This window comes from Hyperoodon ampullatus (assembly GCF_949752795.1).
Source record: "Hyperoodon ampullatus genome assembly, chromosome: 7".
In the NCBI taxonomy this organism is placed as follows: Eukaryota; Metazoa; Chordata; class Mammalia; order Artiodactyla; family Ziphiidae; genus Hyperoodon; species Hyperoodon ampullatus.
Window position 1 is genome coordinate 106,138,192 of NC_136920.1, and position 20,411 is coordinate 106,158,602.

Genomic DNA, 20,411 nt, shown 5'->3' on the forward strand with positions numbered 1-20,411 from the left:
AAACATCATTCTCAATGGTGAAAAACTGACAGCATTTCCTCTAAGATCAGTAACAAGACAAGGATGTCCACTCCTGCCACTATTACTCAACACAGTTTTGGAAGTCTTAGCCATGGCTATCAGAGAAGAAAAAGTAAGAAAAGGAATACAAATTGAAAAAGAAGTGAAACTGTCACTGTTTGCAGATGACATGATACTATACATAGAAAATCCTAAAGATGACACCAGAAAACTACTAGAACTAATCAATGAATTTGGTAAAGTTGCAGGATGCAAAATTAATGCACAGAAATCTCTTGCATTCCTATAAACTAACAATGAAAGATCAGAAAGAGAAATTAAGGAAATATTCCCATTCACCATTGCAACAAAAAGAATGAAATACCTAGGAATAAACCTACCCAAGGAGGTAAAAAACCTGTACTCAGAAACTATAAAACACTGATGAAAGAAATCAAAGATGACATAAACAGATGGAGAGATATATCATGTTCTTGGATTAGAAGAAACAATATTGTGAAACTAACTATACTACCTAAAGCAATCTATTGATTCAGCGCAATTCCTATCAAATTACTGATGACAGTTTTTAAGGAACTAGAACAAAAATTCTTAAAATGTGTATGGAGACACAAAAGACCCCAAATAGGGCTTCCCTGGTGGTGCAGTGGTTGAGAGTCCACCTGCTAATGCAGGGGACATGGGTTTGTGTCCCGGTCCAGGAGGATCCCACATGCCATGGAGTGGCTGGACCTGTGAGCTGTGGCTGCTGAGCCTGCGTGTCTGGAGCCTGTGCCCCACCATGAGAGAGGCCACAACAGTGAGAAGCCCGCATACCACAAAAAAAAAAAAAAAGACCCCAAATAGCCAAAGCAATCTTGAGAAAAAAGCAGAGTTGGAGGAATCAGGCTCCCTGACTTCAGACTATACTACAAAGCTACCGTAATCAAGACAATATGGTACTGGCAGCAAAACAGAAATATAGATCAATGGAACAGGATAGAAAGTTCAGAGATAAACCCATGTACCTATGGTCATCTAGTCTATGACAAAGGAGACAAGAATATAAAATGGAGAAAAGACTGTCTCTTCAGTAAATTGTGTGGGGAAAACTGGACAGCTACAGGTAAAAGAATGAAATTAGAACACTCCCTAACACCACACACAAAAATAAACTCAAAATGGATTAAACACCTAGATGGAAGACCAGACACTATAAAACTCTTAGACGAAAACATAGGCAAAACAGTCTTTGACATAAATCACAGCAAGATATTTTTGACCCACCTTCTAGAGTAATGGAAATAAAAGCAAAAATAAATGGGACCTAATGAAACTTGAAAGCTTTTGTACAGCAAAGGAAAACATAAACAACACCAAAAGACAACCCTCAGAATGGGAGAAAATATTTGCAAATGAATCAATGGACAAAGGATTAATCTCCAAAATATATAAACAGCTCATGCAGCTCAATATCAAAAAACAAACAACCCAATTCAAAAATGGGTGAAGACCTAAATAGGCATTTCTCCAAAGAAGACATACAGATGGCCAAGAGGCACATGAAAAGATGCTCAACATCACTAAGTTTTAGAGAAACGAATATCAAAACTACACTAAGATATCACCTTCCAATAGTCAGAACGGCATCATCAAAAAATCTACAAACAATAAATGCTGGAGCAGGTGTAGAGAAAAGGGAACCCTCTTGCACTGTTGGTGGGAATGTAAATGGATACAGCCACTATGGAGAACAGTATGGAGGTTCCTTAAAAAAATAAAAATAGATTTAACATATGACACAGCAATCCCATTACTGGGTATATACCCAGAGAAAACCATAATTCAAAAAGACACATGCACCCCAATGTTCACTGCAGCACTATTTACAATAGCCACGTCATGGAAGCAACTTAAATGCCTGTCGACAGATGAATGGATAAAGAAGATGTGGTACATATATACAATGGAATATTACTCAGCCCTAAAAAGGAAAGAAATTGGGTCATAGAGATGTGGATGGCCCTAGAGACTGTCATACAAGTGAAATAAGTCAGAAAGGGAAAAACAAATATCATATATTAACGCGTATATGTGGAATCTAGAAAAATGGTACCTGTCTGCAAAGCAGAAATAGAGACACAAACGTAGACACAAAGGTAGAGAACAAATGTATGGACACCAAGGGGAAATGGGGGGGTGGGATGAATTGGGAGATTGGGATTGACATATATACACTAAAACGTATAAAATTGATAACTAATGAGAACTTGTTGTATACCACAGGGAACTCCATTTCTCTGTACAGCAGAAACTAACACAACATTGTAAAACAATTATACCCCAATTAAAAAAAAGGAGGGAAATCTGAATAAGCATAGATTTTAGTTAAAAATTTGGTATCAATATCAGTCCATTAATTGTGACAAATGTATCATATTAATGTAAGATGTTAACAATAGAAGAGACTGTGTGCTAGTATAAGGAAACTTTCTGTAGTATCTTTGTAATGTTTCTATAAACCTAAAACTATTCTAAAAATTAAAAAAAAATTATTACAATATGTTACTGCCTACTATGCTCTAGACACAGAGTTAGGCACTAGGGATACAGGGTGAACAAGAGGGGCATGAATTCCATCCTCCAGTCCCAACAGTCTTGAGGAAGAGAGAGGAGAAGATGATATGCAAAAACAAATAGGCACTTAACCACAATATTACAAGTGGAAATAGGTGCTGTGACAGTGAATGTGAGAGATGCTTACCTTAGATGTAGGATTCTGCAGGTTCCCCAAATAGCACATGCAAATTCCTAGAAGCAAGAAAATACACAATGTATAGAGGAGAAAACATTCAATATGACCTAGTGTGGTGCTCAATGAGAGGAACAGGTAAAAACAGGGATGGCAAAATACAGAAGGGCAAGAAGGGGTCAGATCATCAAAGGCTTTATGCAATATTAAAGACCTTTGAACCTTATCCCATGAGCAGTGAAGAACTATTGAAAATTATAGATCGGGATGTGACATAATCACAGTTCTAGTTTTAGAAATGTAATCTCACTGTAGTATAGAGAATAAATTAGATTGTGGTGAAATTATAGGTAGGGGCATCATTTGTAAGGTTACAATCACCTAGGCAAACATAATAATGGCAGGATAAAGCAAAAGACAGAGACAGAATATTTTGGATTGGCGAGATATATAGAAGACAAAATCAATAGGACTTTTGTTGATTGACTGATTGGGGGGTTAGTTAATGAAGGAAAAGGAAGAGTCAAACATTATGCCCATGTTTATGGCTAGCAGCTAGGTAGACAGTATAATCTTTCACTAAGATATGGAATTCTGGAGATACAGATTTGGGGGTCTAGGTGTATTTGGGGATCTTTGGTTCACTTTGAATTTTCAGGGTAAGTGGGAATGTGGATATATAATACATGGATCTGAAGATCAGGAGAGAAATCCCAGTTGGATACAAAGATTTGGGCTTCCTCAGCATATAGATGGTAATTAAAACCATAGCTTAGACAAAATACTAAATAAACAGCATATGCAACATTTGTTTGTGATAACAATATTTATTGTCATTAGGATAATATTAAATTAGAACTATCATACTACTGAGGCAAAAAAGTAATGGAATACATTTCAGAAAGATTTTATAAAAATTAAAAAATATATCCTTAAATAGTTTAATTTCAGTTAGCCAGAAAACTGGTTCACCTAAAAAACTCATTCATAATGATGTGGAATAAATGAAGTATTATAATATTTCAGCTTCCAGTCCTGTACATAGGGGTTCCTGAGTCTGTCCATTAAAACAAAACAAAACAAAAAAATTCTTGAATGTTTATGTGCCCAGCACTGTTCTGGTAATGCAACATAGTTTAATATGGCAAAGGATCTTTACTATTTTTTTTTCAAGTGGAAGATAATTTTTTTTTTGCTTTATAAGAAATTTATTCAGTTATACATATACATATGTTCCCATATCCCCTCCCTTTTGCGTCTCCCTCCCACCCTCCCTATCCCACCCCTCCAGGCGGTCACAAAGCACCGAGCTGATCTCCCTGTGCTATGCGGCTGCTTCCCACTAGCTATCTACCTGACGTTTGGTAGTGTATATATGTCCATGCCGCTCTTTCACTTTGTCACAGCTTACCCTTCCCCCTCCCCATATCCTCAAGTCCATTCTCTAGTAGGTCTGTGTCTTTATTCCTGTCTTACCCCTATGTTCTTCATGACATTTTTTTTCTTAAATTCCATATATATGTGTCAGCATACAGTATTTGTCTTTCTCTTTCTGACTTACTTCACTCTGTATGACAGACTCTAGGTCCATCCACCTCATTACAAATAGCTCAATTTCGTTTCTTTTTATGGCTGAGTAATATTCCATTGTATATATGTGCCACATCTTCTTTACCCATTCATCCGATGATGGACACTTAGGTTGTTTCCATCTCCGGGCTATTGTAAATAGGGCTGCTATGAACATTTTGGTACATGTCTCTTTTTGAATTATGGTTTTCTCAGGGTATATGCCCAGTAGTGGGATTGCTGGGTCATATGGTAGTTCTATTTGTAGTTTTTTAAGGAACCTCCATACCGTTCTCCATAGTGGCTGTACGAATTCACATTCCCACCAGCAGTGCAAGAGTGTTCCCTTTTTTCAACACCCTCTCCAGCATTTATTGTTTCTAGATTTTTTGATGATGGCCATTCTGACTGGTGTGAGATGATATCTCATTGTAGTTTTGATTTGCATTTCTCTGATGAGTAAAGATGTTGAGCATCCTTTCATGTGTTTGTTGGCAGTCTGTATATCTTCTGTGGAGAAATGTCTATTTAGGTTTTCTGCCCATTTTTGGATTGGGTTGTTTGTTTTTTTGTTATTGAGCTGCATGAGCTGCTTATAAATTTTGGAGATTAATCCTTTGTCAGTTGCTTCATTTGCAAATATTTTCTCCCATTCTGAGGGTTGTCTTTTGGTGTTGTTTATGGTTTCCTTTGCTGTGCAAAAGCTTTGAAGTTTCATTAGGTCCCATGTGTTTATTTTTGTCTTTATTTCCATTTCTCTAGGAGGTGGGTCAAAAAGGTTCTTGCTGTGATTTATGTCATAGAGTGTTCTGCCTATGTTTGCCTCTAAGAGTTTGATAGTGTCTGGCCTTACATTTAGGTCTTTAATCCATTTTGAGCTTATTTTTGTGTATGGTGTTAGGGAGTGATCTCATCTCATACTTTTACATGTCCCTATCCAGTTTTCCCAGCACCACTTATTGAAGAGACTGTCCTTTCTCCACTGTACATTCCTGCCTCTTTTATCAAAGATAAGGTGACCATATGTCCGTGGGTTTATCTCTGGGCTTTCTATCCTGTTCCATTGATCTATCTTTCTGTTTTTGTGCCAGTACCATACTGTCTTGATTACTGTAACTTTGTAGTATAGTCTGAAGTCAGGGAGCCTGATTCCTCCAGCTCCATTTTTCGTTCTCAAGATTGCTTTGGCTATTCGGGTTCTTTTGTGTTTCCATACAAATTGTGAAATTCTTTGTTCTAGTTCTTTGAAAAATGCCAGTGGTAATTTGATAGGGATTGCATTGAATCTGTAGATTGCTTTGGGTAGTAGAGTCATTTTCACAATGTTGATTCTTCCAATCCAAGAACATGGTACATCTCTCCATCTATTTGTATCATCTTTAATTTCTTTCATCAGTGTCTTATAATTTTCTGCATACAGGTCTTTTGTCTCCTTAGGTAGGTTTATTCCCAGATATTTTATTCTTTTTGTTGCAATGGTAAATGGGACTGTTTCCTTGATTTCACTTTCAGATTTTTCATCATTAGTATATAGGAATGCCAGAGATTTCTGTGCATTAATTTTGTATCCTGCTACTTTACCAAATTCATTGATGAGCTCTAGTAGTTTTCTGGTAGCATCTTTAGGATTCTCTATGTATAGTATCATGTCATCTGCAAACAGTGACAGCTTTACTTCTTCTTTTCTGATTTGGATTCCTTTTGTATCCTTTTCTTCTCTAATTGCTGTGGCTAAAACTTCCAAAACTATGTTGAATACGAGTGGTGAGAGTGGGCAACCTTGTGTTGTTCCTGATCTTAGTGGAAATGGTTTCAGTTTTTCACCATTGAGGACGATGCTGGCTCTGGGTTTGTCATATATGGCCTTTATTATGTTGAGGAAAGTTCCGTCTATGCCTACTTTCAGCAGGGTTTTTATCATAAATGGGTGTTGAATTTTGTCGAAAGCTTTCTCTGCATCTATTGAGATGATCATATGGATTTTCTCCTTCAACTTGTTAATATGGTGTATCACGTTGATTGATTTGCGTATATTGAAGAATCCTTGCATTCCTGGAATAAACCCCACTTGATCATGGTGTATGATCCTTTTAATGTGCTATTGGATTCTGTTTGCTACTATTTTGTTGAGGATTTTTGCATCTATGTTCATCAGTGATATTGGCCTGTAGTTTTCTTTCTTTGTGACATCCTTGCCTGGTTTTGGTATCAAGGTGATGGTGGCCTCGTAGAATGAGTTTGGGAGTGTTCCTCCCTCTGCTATATTTTGGAAGAGTTTGAGAAGGATAGGTGTTAGCTCTTCTCTAAATGTTTGATAGAATTCGCCTGTGAAGCCATCTGGTCCTGGACTTTTGTTTGTTGGAAGATTTTTTATCACAGTTTCAATTTCAGTGCTTGTGGTTGGTCTGTTCATATTTTCTATTTCTTCCTGATTCAGTCCTGGCAGGTTGTGCATTTCTAAGAATTTGTCCATTTCTTCCAGGATGTCCATTTTATTGGCATAGAGTTGTTTGTAGTAATCTCTCATGATCTTTTGTATTTCTGCAGTGTCAGTTGTTACTTCTCCTTTTTCATTTCTAATTCTATTGATTTGAGTCTTCTCCCTTTTTTTCTTGATGAGTCTGGCTAATGGTTTATCAATTTTGTATATCTTCTCAAAGAACCCGCTTTTGGTTTTATTGATCTTTGCTATCGTTTCCTTCATTTCTTTTTCATTTATTTCTGATCTGATTTTTATGATTTGTTTCCTTCTGCTAAATTTGGGATGTTTTTGTTCTTCTTTCTCTAATTGCTTTAGGTGCAAGGTTACGTTGTTTATTCGAGATGTTTCCTGTTTCTTAAGGTGGGATTGTATTGCTATAAACTTCCCTCTTAGAACTGCTTTTGCTACATCCCATAGGTTTTGGGTCGTCGTGTCTCCATTGTCATTTATTTCTAGGTATTTTTTAATTTCCTCTTTGATTTCTTCAGTGATCACTTCGTTATTAAGTAGTGTATTGTTTAGCCTCCATGTGTTTGTATTTTTTACAGATCTTTTCCTCTAATTGATGTCTAGTCTCATAGCATTGTGGTCGGAAAAGATACTTGATACAATTTCAATTTTCTTAAATTTACCAAGGCTTGATTTGTGACCCAAGATATGATCTATCCTGGAGAATGTTCCATGAGCACTTGAGAAAAATGTGTATTCTGTTGTTTTTGGATGGAATGTCCTATAAATATCAATTAAGTCCATCTTGTTTAATGTATCATTTAAAGCTTGTGTTTCCTTATTTATTTTCACTTTGGATGATCTGTCCATTGGTGAAAGTGGGGTGTTAAAGTCCTCTACTATGATTGTGTTAGTGTCGATATCTCCTTTTATGGCTCTTAGTATTTGCCTTATGTATTGAGGTGCTCCTATGTTTGGTGCATAAATATTTACAATTGTTATATCTTCTTCCTGGATCGATCCCTTGATCATTATGTAGTATCCTTCTTTGTCTCTTCTAGTGGTCTTTATTTTAAAGTCTATTTTGTCTGATATGAGAATTGCTACTCCAGCTTTCTTTTGGTTTCCATTTGCATGGAATATCCTTTTCCATCCCCTTACTTTCAGTCTGTATGTGTCTCTAGGTCTGAAGTGGGTCTCTTGTAGACAGCATATATATGGGTCTTGTTTTTGTATGCATTCTGCCAATCTGTGTCTTTTGGTGGGAGCATTTAGTCCATTTACATTTAAGGTAATTATCGATATGTATGTCCCTATTCCCATTTTCTTAAATGTTTTGGGTTCGTTATTGTAGGTCTTTTCCTTCTGTTGTGTTTCTTGCCTAGAGAAGTTCCTTTAGCATTTGTTGTAAAGCTGGTTTGGTGGTGCTGAACTCTCTCAGCTTTTGCTTGTCTGTAAATGTTTTAATTTCTCCATCAAATCTGAATGAGATCCTTGCTGGGTAGAGTAATCTTGGTTGCAGGTTTCTCTCCTTCATCACTTTAATTATGTCCTGCCACTCCCTTCTGGCTTGTAGAGTTTCTGCTGAGAGATCAGCTGTTATCCTGATGGGGATTCCCTTGTGTGTTATTTGTTGTTTTTGCCTTGCTGCTTTTAACATGATTTCTTTGTGTTTAATTTTTGACAGTTTGATTAATATGTGTCTTGGTGTATTTCTCCTTGGATTTATTCTCTATGGGACTCTCTGTGCCTCCTGGACTTGATTAACTATTTCCTTTCCCATATTAGGGAAGTTTTCAACTATAATCTCTTCAAATATTTTCTCAGTCCCTTTCTTTTTCTCTTCTTCTTCTGGAACCCCTATAATTCGAATGTTGGTGCGTTTAATGTTGTCCCAGAGGTCTCTGAGACTGTCCTCTGTTCTTTTCATTCTTTTTTCTTTATTTTGCTCTGCAGCAGTTATTTCCACTATTTTATCTTCCACCTCACTTATCCGTTCTTCTGCCTCAGTTATTCGGCTATTGACCCCATGTAGTGTATTTTTTATTTCATTTATTGTGTTTTTAATCGATGCTTGATTCATCTTTAGTTCTTCTAGGTCCTTGTTAACTGTTTCTTGCATTTTGTCTATTCTATTTCCAAGATTTTGGATCTTGGAAATAGAATCTTGGATCATCTTTACCATCATTATTCTCAATTCTTTTTCAGGTAGACTGCCTATTACCTCTTCATTTGTTAGGTCTGGTGGGTTTTTATCTTGCTCCTTCTCCTGCTGTGTGTCTTTCTGTCTTCTCATTTTGCTTATGTTACTGTGTTTGGGGTCTCCTTTTTGCAGGCTGCAGGTGCGTAGTTCCTGTTGTTTTTGGTGTCTGACCCCAGTGGCTAAGGTTGGTTTAGTGGGTTGTGTAGGCTTCCTGGTGGAGGGGACTAGTGCCTGTGTTCTGGTGGATGAGGCTGGATCTTGTCTTTCTGGTGGGCAGGTCCACGTCTCGTGGTGTGTTTTGGGGTGTCTGCAGACTTTTTATGATTTTAGGCAGCCTCTCTGCTAATGGGTGGCGTTGTGTTCCTGTCTTGCTAGTTGTTTGGCATAGGGTGTCCAGCACTGTAGCTTGCTGGTCGTTGAGTGAAGCTGGGTGTTGGTGTTGAGATGGAGATCTCTGGAAGATTTTCGCCGTTTGATATTATGTGGAGCTGGGAGGTCTCTTGTGGACCAGTGTCCTGAAGTTGGCTCTCCCACCTCAGAGGCACAGCACTGACTCCTGGCTCCTCAATTTGGGATGATTTGTTGTCTATTCATGTATTCCACAGATGCAGGGTACATCAAGTTGATTGTGGAGCTTTAATCCGCTGCTTCTGAGGCTGCTGGGAGAGGTTTCCCTTTGTCTTCTTTGTTCTCACAGCTCCCGGGTCTCAGCTTTGGATTTGGCCCCGCCTCTGCGTGTAGGTCGCCGGAGGGCGTCTGTTCTTCGCTCAGACAGGACAGGGTTAAAGGAGCAGCCTCTTCGGGGACTCTGGCTCACTCAGGCCGGGCGGGAGCGAGGGGCACGGAGTGCGGGGCGAGCCTGCAGCGGCAGAGGCTGGCGTGACGTTGCACCAGCCCGAGGCGCGCCGTGCGTTCTCCCAGGGAAGCCGCCCCTGGATCCCGGGACCCCGGCAGTGACGGGCTGCACAGGCTCCCGGAAGGGCGGTGTGGACAGTGACCTGCGCTCGCACACAGGCTTCTTGGCAGCGGCAGCAGCAGCCCCAGCGTCCCACGCCCGTCACTGGGCTCTGCGTTTTCGGCCGCGCCTCGCGCCCGTCTGTGGAGCTCCTTTAAGCAGCGCTCTTAATCCCCTCTCCTCGCGCACCAGGAAACCAAGAGGGAAGAAAAAGTCTCTTGCCTCTTCGGCAGCTCCAGAGTTTTCCCGGACTCCCTTCCGGCTAGCTGTGGCACATTAGCCCCCTTCAGGCTGAGTTCTCCCCGCCAGCCCCCGTCCTCTCCCTGCGCTCTGACCGAAGCCCGAGCCTCAGCTTCCAGCGCCGCCCGCCCCGGCGGGCGAGCAGACAAGCCTCTCGGGCTGGTGAGTGCTGCTCGGCACCGCTCCTCTGTGCGGGAATCACTCCGCTTTGCCCTACCCAGGTATGTGGGGAGTTTCTTGCCTTTTGGGAGGTCTGGGGTCTTCTGGCAGCGTTCAGTAGGTGTTCTGTAGGAGTTGTTCCACGTGTAGCTGTGTTTCTGGTGTATCCGTGGGGCGGAAGGTGATCTCCGCGTCTTATCTTCCGCCATCTTACCCGGAAGTCCGTTCTTTACTATTTAAGGGAAATTTGGGCAAATATGGCAGAGAGCATGCATGGTAGTTAAGAGCACAAGTTTTGGAGACAGAGAATTCATGTCTGAGGCACTACCAATAGCCAAATGGCTTTAGAGACAAGTTGCTTAATCTCCCTAGTGTTCAGTTTTCTTCTCCTTAGATAGAGAGAGAAATCACAACTACCTCATATGACTGTTTTAAGGATTGAATGAACCAAAGCATGTAAGGTGCTTAGCATAGTTAGATGTATATAATATGCAATCAATGAGTTGCTACTTATTTCCGGTATTATTATTTTCTCATTCTTATTATATCCTCCTCTAATGTAAAAGATCATTTTGTCAAGTAAAGAATCACTTAGGAGACTGTTTAGATAAATTCTGGTAAATTGTGACCTGAACTGGGACACCAACAGTGGTGATGAAGAAGGTAGAATCAATTGGACTTGCTGATTGGATGGGACAGGTGAAGGGAACTAATAATTAGTTCTAATTATCTGTCCCCCAAAAGGAAACAAAGACAGCAATTAGTTCTAATTATCTGCCCCCAAAGAGGAAACACCAAAAATGGCTTTGGGTGGTAGAAGAAAGCCTTTTGCAAATGCTATTTAACTCACTGCTCATTGGGTGCTCATTAAATAACTTCTCTAAATGTTTTCCATAGAAAAGCAAAAAGAATTACTGCTTACTTTATTTTTAAATCTAGCTTTGTCCTAAAGGAGGCACACTTGTTAATGTCCTAATTACAGTTAACTAGAAAATCTATATAAAAGACAGGAACAAATCATAGTTGGTGTGCAATGTACGATACTCTGAGCCACTATTGATAAGAAATGTCCTTTGCCTACTAGAGAATGGACTTGAGGATATGGGGAGGGGGAAGGGTAAGCTGTGACAAAGTGAGAGAGTGGCATGGACATGCATACACTACCAAACGTAAAATAGATAGCTAGTGGGAAGCAGCTGCATAGCACAGGGAGATCAGCTCGGTGCTTTGTGACCACCTAGAGGGGTGGGATAGGGAGGGTGGGAGGGAGGGAGACGCAAGAGGGAAGAAATATGGGAACATATGTATATGTATAACTGATTCACTTTGTTATAAAGCAGAAACTAACACACCATTGTAAAGCAATTATAGTCCAATAAAGATGTAAGGAAAAAAAAAAAAAAAAGAAATGTCCTTTGAACTGTTTTTCCACGAGTGGTGCCGAGTTAATCTACTCCTTTGTAGCCAAAACAGCATTTCTCAAGTGGTTGGGCAAGGCCTAAACTCAGGAAGAATTTGAGTTTACTTTTTGTTTGCACAGCCCTCTAATAAAACGGTAGCCCTGATAGACTTCTCAAGTATTTTACACACCAGCCTGTTTTATGCACCAGACTTTAACTTGATGAAATATGTTACTTGTCTTGTTTATATCTGTCTAATTGAAAAACACTGATATATATTAACTTTTTGTTTAATTCAGACTTACTGAGTTATTATTTACATAAAGTTCACCCTTTTTTGGTCAGACATTAGCTCCAAAGCCACCTGTTCCACAGCACACAAGGAGAACACGGAAACAGCTCTGGGTGCTATTCCTTCCCTGTAACTTCGTTTCTAAAGAGGTTTTTAACCCAGGGTGGATAACAGAATTACGTGCTATATTTTAAATCTCTCCTATTGTTCTGAAATGATCTATTTCATGTTTCTTTTCCCTCTGGACTACATGCTCCTCTAGGGCACCAGGGAAGCCCCAGGGCCTCATACAGTGCCTGGTACATTCAGTGCTCAATACATATTTATTGAAATGAACTCTGCATCTTTCTCGAGAAATTCACTTCTTTAACAGCACTGTTCAATAACAGCACTAATAAAACAAACAAAAAATCTCCCCATTGGAAGAAAAAAAAATCCCTGTTTTTTTTTTTAAACCAAAGTAAAGAATATAATCATAATCTTGGTTTCCTGACCCTTTCCCCTTATCTGCAATAATTTCTCTCCATGTGTACAGGGATATTGTCCTGCCCTATTCTGAAGGGAAGGATCAAATGATTGTGCTCTGGAGATCGACTGACACTTCAGTGCTGTGTGCAGGGTTACATGAGCCTTGGGGCACAAGGAATGGTCTGTTGCTTCTGAAAATTCATCCTCTTACCTGGCATCGAGGAACCTGCCCTGCTTCCTATGAGCAAGAAGCCACCGAGGCTCTTTGTAAAGTACCACAAGGTGACCCTACCTCTTAGAAGCCAATCCATCTATTGAGCATTGCAGGGAATGAGAGACTTAATGACAGGGAAACTAATTCCTTTCTTTAAGATCTGAATCCCTACATGAGACGGAAAAGGCTACTCGGTGGGCCAAAAAGTTTGTTCGGGATTTTCCGAATGAACTTTTTGCCCAATACAATACTTTCTATGTAGTCCTTCAAATTCTAACTGACTGTATGCCCTGTAACAACCAAAATGCTTGTGGACTCATAATGTTTATACATAAATAAAAGACAATCCACAAAGCAAATACCGTTCCATTGTTATAATTTGCCTAGTTTGAAATGATGTTTTTTTAAATGTTGTATACAGTACATTTAAAAATAAAATTTAATTAAAATAATTTAGTCTCAGCTTAAGATTTTGTGAATAACAGCCAATATTTTCAAAGTGTTTACCATATGCCAGGCAATATTCTTTTATTTGTTTAAGTTTATTTCCAGTTTACCATTGTGGGCTGATGCTTTTTTTTTTTTTAACATCTTTACTGAAGTATAATTGCTTTACAATGGTGTGTTAGTTTCTGCTTTATAACAAAGTGAATCAACTATACATACATCCCCATAACTCCTCCCTCTTGCGTTTCCCTCCCACCCCCCTAGGTGGAGACAAAGCACCGAGCTGATCTTCCTGTGCCATGTGGCAGCTTCCCAATAGCTATCTATTTTACATTTGGTAGTGTATATATGTCCGTGCCACTCTCTCATTTCATACCAGCTTACCCTTCCCATACCCTGTGTCCTCAAGTCCATTCTCTACGTCTGCATCTTTATTCCTGTCCTGCCCCTTAGTTCTTCAGAAACTTTTTTTTTCATTTTTTTAGATTCCATATATATGTGTTAGTATATGGTATTTGTTTTTCTCTTTTTGACTTATTTCACTATGTATGACAGACTCTAGGTCCATCCACCTCACTACAAATAACTCAATTTTGTTTCTTGTTATGGCTGAGTAATATTCCATTGTATGTATGTGCCACATCTTCTTTATCCATTCATCGGATGATGGACACTTAGTTTGCTTCCATGTCCTGGCAATTGTAAATAGAGCTGCAATGAACATTGAGGTACATGGCTCTTTTTGAATTGTGTTTTTTTCACAATATATGCCCAGTGGTGGGATTGCTGTGTTGTATGGTAGTTCCATTTTTAGTTTTTTAAGGAACCTCCATACTGTTCTCCATAGTGGCTGTATCAATTTACATCCCCACCAACAGTGCAAGAGGGTTCCCTTTTCTCCACACCCTCTCCAGCATTTGTTGTTTGTAGATTTTTTGATGATGGCCATTCTGACTGGTGTGACATGGTACATCATTGTATTTTGATTTGCATTTCTCTAATAATTAGTGATATTGAGCATCCTTTCATGTGTTTGTTGAAAATCTGTATATCTTCTTTGGAGAAATGTCTATTTAGGTCTTCTGCCCATTTTTGGATTGGGCTCTTTGTTTCCTCTGTATTGAGCTGCATGAGCTGCTTGTAAATTTTGGAGATTAAGCCTTTGTCAGTTGTTTCGTTTGCAAATATTTTCTCCCATTCTGAGGGTTGTCTTTTCTTCTTGTTTATGTTTTCTTTTGTTGTGCAAAAGCTTTAAGGTTCATTAGGTCCCATTTGTTTATTTTTCTTTTTATTTCCATTTCTGTAGGAGGTGGGTCAAAAAGGATCTTCCTGTGATTTATGTCATAGAGTGTTCTGCCTATGTTTTTCTCTAAGAGTTTTACAGTGTCTGGCCTTACGTTCAGGTCTTTAATCAATTTTGAGTTTATTTTTGCGTATGGTGTTAGGGAGTATTCTAATTTCATTCCTTTACATGTAGCTGTCCATTTTCCAAGCCTTATTGAAGAGGCTGTCTTTTCTCCATTGTATATTCTTGCCTCCTTTATCAAAGATAAGGTGACCATATGTGTGTGGGTTTATCTCTGGGCTTTCTATCCTGTTCTATTGATCTATATTTCTGGTTTTGTGCCAGTACCATACAGTCTTGATTACTGTAGCTTTGTAGTATATTCTGAAGTCCAGGAGCCTGATTCCTCCAGCTCCATTTTTCTTTCTCAAGATTGCTTTGGCTATTTCAGGTCTTTTGTGTTTCCATACAATTTGTGAAATTTTTTGTTCTAGTTCTCTGAAAAATGCCATTGGTAGTTTGATAGGGATTGCATTGAATCTGAAGATTATTTTTGGTAGTATAATCATTTTCACAATGTTGATTCTTCCAATCCAAGAACATGATATATCTTTCCATCTGTTTGTAGCGTCTTGGATTTCCTTCATCAGTGTCTATAGTTTTCTTCATACAAGTCTTTTATCTCCTTAGGTAGGTTTATTCCTAAGTATTTTATTCTTGTTGTTGCAATGGTAAATGGGAGTGTTTCCTTAATTTCTCTTTCAGATTTTTCATCATTAGTGTATAGGAGTGCAGGAGATTTCTGTGCATTAATTGTGTATCCTGCTACTTTACCAAATTCATTGATGAGCTCTAGTAGTTTTCTGGGAGCATCTTTAGGATTCTCTATGTATAGTATCATGTCATCTGCAAACAGTGACTGCTTTACTTCTTCTTTTCTGATTTGGATTCCTTTTATTTCCTTTTCTTCTCTGATTGCTGTGGCTAAATCTTCCAAAACTATGTTGAATAACAGTGGTGAGAGTGGACAACCTTGTCTTGTTCCTGATCTTAGAGGAAATGGTTTCAATTTCTCACAATTGAGAATGATGTTGGCTGTAGGTTTGTCATATATGACCTTTATTATGTTGAGGTAACTTCCCTCTGTGCCTACTTTCTGGAAGTTTTGTATCACAAATTGTTGTTGAATTTTCTTGAAAGCTTTTTCTGCATCTATTGAGATGATCATATGGATTTTATCCTTCAATTTGTTAATGTGGTGTATCACATTGTGATTTGCATATATTGAAGAATCTTTGCAATCTGGGATAAACCACACTTGAACGTGGTGTATGATCCTTTTAATGTGCTGTTGGATTCTCTTTGCTAGTATTTTGTTGAGATTTTTGCATCTATGTCCATCAGTGATATTGACCTGTAGTTTTCCCTCTTTGTGACATCTTTGTCTGGTTCTGGTATCAGGGTGATGGTGGCCTCATAGAATGAGTTTGGAAGTGTTCCCCCCTCTGATATATTTTGGAAGAGTTTGAGAAGGATGGGTGTTAGCTCTTCTCTAAATGTTTGATAGAATTCACCTGTGAAGCCATCTGGTCCTTGGTTTTTGTTTGTTGGAAAATTTTTAGTCACAGTCTAAATTTCAGTGTTTGTGATTGGTCTGTTTATATTTTCTATTTCTTCCTGGTTCAGTCTTGGAAGGTTGTGTTTTTCTAAGAATTTGTCCATTTCTTCCAGGTTGTCCATTTTATGGGCATATCATTTCTTGTAGTAATTTCTCATGATCCTTTGTATTTCTGCAGTGTCAATTGTTACTTCTCCTTTTTCATTTCTAATGCTATTTTTTGAGTCTTCTCCTTTTCTTGGTGAGTCTGGCTAATGGTTTATCAATTTTGTTTATGTTCTTAAAAAAACAGCTTTTAGTTTTCTTGATCTTTGCTATTATTTCCTTCATTTCTTTTTCATTTATTTCTGATCTGATCTTTATGATTTCTTTCCTTTTGCTGACTTTGGGGTTTTTTGTTCTTCTTTGTCTAATTGCTTTAGGTGTAAGGTTAGGTTTTTTTATTTAAGATGTTTCTTGCTCTTGAGGTAGGATTGTATTGCTATAAAGTTTCCTCTTAGAACTGCTTTTGCTGCATCCCACAGGTTTTGGGTCGTCGTGTTTTCATTGTCATTTGTTTCTAGCTATTTTTTGATTTCCTCTTTGATTTCTTCAGTGATCTTTTGGTTATTCAGTAGTGTATTGTTTAGCCTCCACGTGTTTCTATTGTTTACAGATTTTTTCCTGTAATTGATATCTAGTCTCACAGCATTGTCATTGGAAAAGATACTTGATATGATTTCAATTTTCTTAAATTTACCAAGGCTTGATTTGTGACCCAAGATATGATCTATCATGGAGAATGTTCCATGAGCACTTGAAAAGAAAGTGTATTCTGTTGTTTTTGGATGGAATGTCCTATAAATATCAACTAAGTGCATCTTGTTTAATGTATCATTTAAAGCTTGTGTTCCCTTATTTATTTTCATTTTGGATGATCTGTACAGTGGTGAAAATGGGGTGTTATAGTCCCCTAGTATGATTGTGTTACTGTTGATTTCCTCTTTTATGGCTGTTAGCATTTGCCTTATGAATGGAGCTGCTCCTTTGTTGGGTGCATAAATATTTACAATTGTTATATCTTCTTGGCTTGATCCTTTGATCATTATGTAGTGTCCTTCTGTGTCTCTTGTAATAGTCTTTATTTTAAAGTGTATTTTGTGTGATATGAAAATTGCTACTTCAGCTTTCTTCTGATTTACATTTGCATGGAATATTTTTTTCCATCCCCTCACTTTCAGTCCATATGGGTCCCTAGGCCTGAAGTGGGTCTGATGTAAACAGCATATATATGGGTCCTGTTTTTGTATCCATTCAGCCCATCTATGTCTTTTGGTTGGAACATTTAATCCATTTACATTTAAGGTAGTTATCGATACGTGTGTTCCTATTACCATTTTCTTAATTGTTTTGGGTTTGTTATTGTTGGTCTTTTCCTTCTCTTGTGTTTCCTGACTAGCGAAGTTCCTTTAACATTTGTTGTAAAGCTGGTTCAGTGGTGCTGAATTCTCTTACTTTTGCTTGTCTCTAAAGGTTTTAATTTCTCCATCAAATCTGAATGAGATCCTTGCTGGGGAGAATAATTTTGGTTGTGGGTTCTTCTCTTTCATCAGTTTAAATATGTCCTGCCACTCCCTTCAGGCTTGCAGAGTTTCTGCTGAAATTTCAGCTGTTAACCTTATGGGGATTACCTTGTATGTTATTTGTTGTTTTCCCTTGCCACTTTTAATATTTTCTCGTGGTACTGAATTTTTGATAGTTTGATTAATATGTGTCTTCATGTGTTTCTCCTTAGATTTGTCCAGTATGGGACTCTCTGAGCTTCCTGGAGTTGATTGACTATTTCCTTTCCCATATCAGGGATGTTTTCAAGTATAATCTCTTCAAATATTTTCTCAGTCCCTTTCTTTTTTTCTTCTTCTTCTTCAACCCCTATAATTCGAACGTTGGTGCATTTAATATTGTCCCAGATGTCTGAGACTCTCCTCAATTCTTTTCATTCTTTTTTCTGCTCTGTGGTAGTTACTTCCATTATTTTATCTTCCAGGTCAGTTATCTGTTCTTCTGCTTTGCTTATTCTGCTATTGATTCCTTTTAGAGAATTTTTAGCTTTCATTTATTGTGTTGTTTTTCATCATTGTTTTTTGGTCTTTAGTTCTTCTAGATCCTTGTTAAATGTTTCTTGTATTTTCTCCATTCTATTTCCAAGATTTTGAATCATCTTTACTATCACTACTCTGAATTCTTTTCAGATAGACTGCCTATTTCCTCTTCATTTGTTTGGTCTGGTGGGTTTTTACCTTGCTCCTTCCTCTGCTGCATATTTCTCTGTCTTCTCATTTCGCTTAACTTATTGTTTTTGTGGTCTCCTTTCTGAAGGCTGCAAGTTCATAGTTACTGTTATTTTTGGTGCCTGTCCCCATTGGCTAAGTTTAGTTCAGTGGCTTCTGTAGGCTTCCTGGTGGAGGGGACTGGTGCCTGTGTTCTGGTGGATGACACTGGATCTTGTCTTTCTGATGGGCAAGGCTGCATCTGGTGGTGTGTTTTGGGGTGTCTGTGACCTTATTATGATTTTAGGCAGCCTCGCTGCTAATGTGTGGGGTTGTGTTCCTGTCTTAGCAGAGGTTGTCCAGCACTGTAGCTTGCTGGTCATTGAGTGGAGCTGTGTCTTAGCATTGAGATGTAGATCTCTGGGAGAGCTTTTGCTGTTTGATATTATATGGAGCCAGGAGGCCTCTGGTGGACCAGTGCTCTGAACTTGGCTCTTACACCTCAGAGGCACAGGCCTGACACCCAGCCGAAACACCAAGACCCTGTCAGCCACACGGCTCAGAAGAAAAGTGAGAAAAAGAAATAAATAAATAAAGAAAGAAAGAAAGAAAGAAAGAAAGAGAGAAAGAGAAAGAATGAACGAATGAAAGAAAGAAAAAATAAATAAAATAAAATATAGTTATTAAAATTAAAATATATTATTAAAAATTAAAAAGTCATAAAAAAAGAAAGAACAAGCAACCAAACCAAAAAAGAAATCCACCAATGATAACAAGTGATAAAAACTATACTAAAAAAAAATAAAATCAGAAAGACAGAACCCTAGGACAAATGGTAAAAGCAAAGCTATCCAGACAAAATCACACAAAGAAGCATACAGATATACACTCACAAAAAGAGAAAAAGAAAATATATATATATATATATACATTTAAAAAACAGGAAGAGAGCAACCAAATCAATAAACAAATCTACCAATGATAATTAACTGTAAGTACTAAACTAAGATAAACATAAAATCAGAAACAAATTAGATGCAGAAAGAAAACCCCAAGTCTACAGTTGCTCCCAAAGTCCACTGCCTCAATTTTGGGATGATTCATTGCCTATTCAGATATTCCACAGATGCAGCGTACATCAAATTGATTGTGGAGATTTAATCTACAGTTCCTGAGGCTGTTGGGAGAAATTTCCCTTTCTCTTCTTTGTTCGCACAGTTCCTGGGGTTCAGCTTTGGATTTGGCCCCACCTCTGCATGTAGGTCGCCTGAGGGCATCTCTTCTTTGCTCAGACAGGACGGGGTTAAAGTAGCAGCTGGCCTGGCTCACTCAGGCACGGGGAGGGAGGGATACGGAATGTGGGGTGAACCTGTGGCGGCAGTGGCTGGCATGACGTTGCACCAGACTGAGGTGCGTTGTGTGTTCTCCCAGAGAAGTTGTCCCTGTATCACGGGACCCTGGCAGTGGCGGGCTGCACAGGCTCTTGGGAAGGGAGGTGTGGAGAATGACCTGTGCCTGCACACAGGCTTCTTGGTGGCTGCAACAGCTGCCTTGGCATTTCATGCCCGTCTGTTTTGTCCATGCTGATAGCCGTGGCTTGCGCCCATCTCTGGAGCTCTTTTAGGTGGTGCTCTGAATCCCCTCTCCTCGCACGCCCTGATACAATGGTCTCTTGGCCCTTAGGCAGTTCCAGACTTTTCCCCAGACTCCCTTCCAGATAACTGTGGTGCACTAGCCTCCTCAGGCTGTGTTTACCCAGCCAACCCCAGTCCTCTCCCTGGGATCTGACCTCTGAAGCAGAGCCTCAGCTCCCAGACCCCACCTGCCCCAGTGGGTGAGCAGACAAGCCTCTTAGGCAGATGAATGCTGGTCAGCACTGATGTTTTGTGCAGGAATCTCTCTGCTTTGCCCTCTGCACCGCTGTTGCTGTGTTCTCCTCCATGGCTCTGAAGCTTACCCCCCGCCACCTGCCATCTCTGCCAGTGAAGGGGCTTCCTAGTGTGTGGAAACTTCTCCTCCTTCACAGCTCCTTCTCCAAGTTGCAGGTCCTTTCCCTATTCTTTTGTCTCTGTTTTTCCTTTTTTCTTTTACCCTACTCAGGTACATGGGGAGTTTCTTGCCTTTTAGGA